Below are 6,000 nucleotides of genomic sequence, written 5' to 3' on the forward strand. Positions count from 1 at the left end.
GGGCCAGGCTGAACGTTTCTGACCGGCGAAGATGTTGATCCTGAGTCAGCGTGTGTGTTGTGTGTCAGGTGTGTACTCTTTGGTTAAATTTGGATTCAAAGCTGTCGTGACTGCAGGGATTCATATTCTTGGTTCTTTCGGTTAAAGTCACCACCACATAGATAGGGAAACAATAAAATAATAAAAATATAAAACAATAAAATTATTGTAAAACAATAAAATTATTATTCTTGGTTCTTTCGGTAAAGTCACCGCCACGTAGATAGGGAAACAATAAAATAATAAAAATATTAAACAATAAAATTATTGTAAAACAATAAAATTATTATTCTTGGTTCTTACGGTAAAGTCACCGCCACGTAGATAGGGAAACAATAAAATTATAAAAATATAAAACAATAAAATTATTGTAAAACAATAAAATTATTATTCTTGGTTCTTTTGGTAAAGTCACCACCACATAGATAGGGAAACAATAAAATAATAAAAATATAAAACAATACAATTATTGTAAAACAATAAAATTATTATTCTTGGTTCTTTCGGTAAAGTCACCACCACGTAGAAGGGAAACAATAAAATAATAAAACTATAAAACAATAAAATTATTGTAAAACAATAGAATTATTATTCTTGATTCTTTCGGTAAAGTCACTGCCACGTAGAAGGGAAACAATAAAATAATAAAAATATAAAACAATAAAATTATTGTTAAACAATAAAATTATTATTCTTGGTTCTTTCGGTAAAGTCACCACCACGTAGATAGGGAAACAATAAAATAATACAAATATAAAACAATAAAATTATTATAAAACAATAAAATTATTATTCTTGGTTCTTTCGGTAAAGTCACCACCACGTAGATAGGGAAACAATAAAATAATACAAATATAAAACAATAAAATTATTGTAAAACAATAAAATTATTATTCTTGGTTCTTTCGGTAAAGTCACCACCACGTAGATAGGGAAACAATAAAATAATACAAATATAAAACAATAAAATTATTGTAAAACAATACAATTATTATTCTTGGTTCTTTCGGTAAAGTCACCACCACGTAGATAGGGAAACAATAAAATAATACAAATATAAAACAATAAAATTATTGTAAAACAATAAAATTATTATTCTTGGTTCTTTCGGTAAAGTCACCACCACGTAAGATAGGGAAACAATAAAATAATAAAAATATAAAACAATAAAATTATTGTAAAACAATAAAATTATTATTCTTGGTTCTTTCGGTAAAGTCACCACCACGTAGATAGGGAAACAATAAAATAATAAAAATATAAAACAATAAAATTATTGTAAAACAATACAATTATTATTCTTGGTTCTTTCGGTAAAGTCACCACCACGTAGATAGGGAAACAATAAAATAATAAAAATATTAAACAATAAAATTATTGTAAAACAATAAAATAATTATTCTTGGTTCTTTCGGTAAAGTCACCACCACGTAGATAGGGAAACAATAAAATAATAAAAAATATAAAACAATAAAATTATTGTAAAACAATACAATTATTATTCTTGGTTCTTTCGGTAAAGTCACCACCACGTAGATAGGGAAACAATAAAATAATAAAAATATTAAACAATAAAATGATTGTAAAACAATAAAATAATTATTCTTGGTTCTTTCGGTAAAGTCACCACCACGTAGATAGGGAAACAATAAAATAATAAAAATATAAAACAATAAAATTATTGTAAAACAATACAATTATTATTCTTGGTTCTTTCAGTAAAGTCACCACCATGTAGATAGGGAAACAATAAAATAATAAAAATATAAAACAATAAAATTATTGTAAAACAATACAATTATTATTCTTGGTTCTTTCGGTAAAGTCACGTAGAAGGGAAACAATAAAATAATAAAAATATAAAACAATAAAATTCTCACGTTTCGACTGCAACACAAGCAATCATCATCATCATAATCAAGGTGTAAAAACCACAGCAAGAAAATTTGTAAAAAAAAATATTCTCAATTTTTCTCGCTGTGGTTTTCACACCTGATGACGATTGCTGCTTGCGTTGCAGTCAAAACGTCGTGAGAATTTTATAGTTTTATATTTTCTTTATTATTTTATCGCTTCCCTATCTACGTGGTGGTTCTTTCGGTAAAGTCACCACCACGTAGAAAGGTAAATTAATAAATTTCGATTCAAAGCTTTCGTGACTGCAAGGATTCATCTTCTTTGGTTCTTTCGGTAAAGTCACCACCACGTAGAATGAGAATAAAATAATAAATTGATAAAATAAAATAACACAAGAATATTCTCACACGACGTTTCGGCCACAACACAAGCAGCCTTCATCAGGTGAAGGGGACGAGACTGTCTGGTAGGACAGCGCTGGAGTGAAAAAAGCCACGTTCAGATCACGACCTTTAAGCTGTGTGAGAAGATAACAAAGCGCCTTGACAAAGGAATTAGCGTAGAATTTAGCATTGAAATGGCTGAGTGATTAGCTTGTGACTGGTCACCGAAATGGCTATGTTAAAGTTAAAGCATACACATCCACAGAGGCACCCCTTGACAAAGGAATTAGCGTAGAATTTAGCATTGAAATGCTTTAACTTAGCTATTTCAATGCTAAATTCTATGCTAATTCCTTTGTCAAGGGGTGCCTCTGCGGATGTGTATGCTTTAACTTTAACAAAGCTATTTCTGTGACCAGTCACAAGCTAATCACTCAGTCATTTCAATGCTAAATTCTACGCTAATTCCTTTGTCAAGGCGCTTTGATCTGAACGTGGCTTTTTTCACTCCAGCGCTGTCCTACCAGACAGTCTCGTCCCTTCACCTGATGAAGGCCGCTTGTGTTGTGGCCGAAACGTCGTGAGAATATTATCGTGTTATTTTATTTTATCAATTTATTATTTTATTCTCATTCTACGTGGTGACTTTACCGAAAGAACCAAAGAAGATTAATCATTGCAGTCATGAAAGCTTTAAATCGAAATTTAACCGCCTCTACGGGGTAGGGATTCCACACATCCTTAAGATCATTCAACAGACTTCGGGATAAGAAGGCTCAACTAATCGAGTCTCTCACCTTTCTGAAGAGATGCCGCGGACTCTAAGCTGTCTCTCTCCCCCTCCTCTGTTCCGACCATGGACGAACTCGTCCGTCTGAACGGGGCCCGTAGCTATCCGTGGTGCTGAAATTTGAGGCTTAAAGGCCGCGATCTGAACGTGGCTCTTTCACTCCAGCGCTGTCCTACCAGACAGTCTCACCCCCCTTCACCTGATGAAGGCCGCTTGTGTTGTAGCCGAAACGTCGCGAGAATATTATCGTGTTATTTTATCAATTTATTATTTTATTCTCATTCTACGTGGTGGCGACTTTACCGAAAGAAACCAAAGAAGATAAATTAATGAATTCAATAACAGCATGGGCCGCTTCCGCTGCGACACAAGCATTCTTTCTACACGTGACTTTGAGTGCAATTCCTTTAATCACGAAAGCGCCAAATCTCGTTTGCCAAGTGTGTGTTTGTCACAACAGAGTAGGGAGCGGTGGGTGTAGTGGTTAGCGCCACGCTACGCTACGGACCCGGAGGACCCGGCTTCGATTCCCGCTCACGGCCATCCACACCACCCAGTGACGGTTATCTCAAGCGGTCCCTGGGCCCTCCCCCTAGGTCGACTCGGCCTCAAATTAGCTGCTGGTGTAGCGGTGTGCAGTGAACATCGCTAGCACTGGGGGAGAGACAAAGGCGGCCGGGCGTGGTGCTGGCCAGCCACCCCCCTCTGTGTGTGCCACAGTGCCGGTAGCCTTCATAGGTTGCTGCTGCTACTCGCTACCAACAGCACTTGCCCCTGCAGTCTGTTAGAGGCTACACGGGGGATCTTTGTCTGTGTGTGAGGTGCTAGCTAACAGCACTTGCCCTGACAGTCTGTTACAGGCTACACGGGGGATCTTTGTATGTGTCTGCGTGAGGTGCTACCTAACAGCACTTGCCCCTGCAGCCTGTTAGAGGCTACACGGGGGATCTTTGTCTGTGTCTGTGTGTGAGGTGCCTGCTAACAGCACTTGCCCCTGCAGCCTGTTAGAGGCTACACGGGGGATCTTTGTCTATTTTTGTCACTAAATACACGCAACAACCGCCATTCGCCACTAAGTGGCGGTGACGTCACCACGACGCTTGTGCCAGGCTATGTGCACAATGAGGCTACCACGTGAAGTGTCGAACGCCCGCTGGCAGGAGGTCACGGGGCAGACCCAGCAGGTGCCACGGATCGACTGACCGAGATGACTGGCTGATGCACCACCTGTGCCCCCTACTGTGCCAACCTGCTGTGCTTTAGCCGCCCGGCGCTCCGCTCGTTGTTGTGAGCGTCGCTCCTCCGCCCTCCGTTGTTGTTGGAGGGCGACTGCCTCCAACTGCCCAGCAGCATCCTTCACGAGCCTCCTCCACAGAGGCCGATCTTGACACCGCTGGTAACAGTCATCGGCAAGTCCACTCAGCTCCACTTCATGGACCACGTCACTCCATCTCTTCTCTAGCCCTTGCCGCGCCCGTTTAGCCCCCTCGATCCGGCCGAACAAAAGCTGTTTTGGCATGCGGTGGCTGGGCATGCGGGCTACATGACCCAGCCAACGCAGCCTTGCCTGCCAGAGGAGCTCACCGATGGGACTTTGCCCAGATCTTTCAAGGATTTATGAGCTCCTCACACAATCCAGCCTGGTTAAACCCAGGATTAATCGTAGGCAGGCCAGCCTAAATGTTCCATTAGGGGGGGGTCCACGTTTCGCAAGCGTAGAGAAGGGAGGGAATGACCGTGGCCGAGAAGACCTGAAGCTTAGTGCGGAGCGACAGACCAGGTAGCTTCCACACAGCGTTACGCAACCGATGAAAAGATATTGCCGCTCGACTGATTCGGAATGAGACCTCTGCCGTTAAACCGGAGCCGGTCATGAGCACACTGAGACACACACACACAAACACACATACACAAACACACAACAACAACAACCACCATTCGCCACTAAGTGGCGGTGACGTCACCACGACGCTTGTGCCAGGCTATGTGCACCCTGAGGCCACGTGAAGTGTCGAACGCCCGCTGGCAGGAGGTCACGGGGCAGACCCAGGTGCCACGGGTCGACTGACTGAGATGACTGGCTGATGCACCACCTGTGCCCCCTACTGTGCCAACCTGCTGTGCTTTAGCCACCCGGCACTCCGCTCGTTGTTGTGAGCGTCGCTCCTCCGCCCTCCGTTGTTGTTGGAGGGCGACTGCCTCCAACTGCCCAGTAGCGTCCTTCACGAGCCTCCTCCACAGAGGCCGATCTTGACACCGCTGGTACCAGTCATCGGCAAGTCCACTCAGCTCCACGTCCTCCTGTACCACATCACTCCATCTCTTCTCTAGCCCGTGCCGCGCCCGCTTAGCCCCCTCAATCCGGCCGAACAAAAGCTGTTTCGGCATGCGGTGGCTGGGCATGCGGGCTACATGACCCAGCCATCGCAGCCTTGCCCGCACACACACACACGGTGAGACACACACACACACTGACACGGTGAGACACACACACTGACACACTGACACACACACACTGACACACAGACACACACACACTGACACACACACACACTGACACACACTGACACACACACTGACACACACACACACACTGACACACACACACACTGACACACACACACTGACACACACTGACACACACACACACACTGACACACACACACTGACACACACTGACACACACACATACACACTGACACACACACACTGACACACACACAAGAACCAACGTAGTTCACCACCTCGCGTTCACACAGGGGAGGAGGGGGGGGGGTGACCCCCCCCCCCAGAACTCTTTAATGGTCGACCACTGTAACATCCAGCAGTGTACAGAAAATGGCCGGCAAAACACACACACACACTGACACACACACTGACACACACACTGACACACACACACACTGACACACACACACACACTGACACACA

At 43.0% G+C, this 6,000-nt stretch overlaps 1 protein-coding gene across 1 annotated transcript in view; it reads right to left on the reverse strand.

Annotated features, from left to right (window-relative positions):
• Positions 1–5,814: 5,814 nt before the first annotated feature.
• Positions 5,815–6,000, reverse strand: part of LOC142908324 (NADH dehydrogenase [ubiquinone] iron-sulfur protein 2, mitochondrial-like) — a 31,054-nt gene continuing 30,868 nt past the window's right edge. The window contains exon 6 of the mRNA XM_076058871.1: positions 5,815–6,000. This exon is cut by the window's right edge and continues 1,340 nt beyond it. The gene's annotated coding sequence lies outside the window, so the exon portion shown is untranslated.

This window comes from Petromyzon marinus (genome assembly GCF_048934315.1).
Source record: "Petromyzon marinus isolate PM22_M1 ecotype Great Lakes invasive population chromosome 80 unlocalized genomic scaffold, UKy_Petmar_22M1.pri1.0 chr80_unloc.1, whole genome shotgun sequence".
NCBI lineage: Eukaryota > Metazoa > Chordata > Hyperoartia > Petromyzontiformes > Petromyzontidae > Petromyzon > Petromyzon marinus.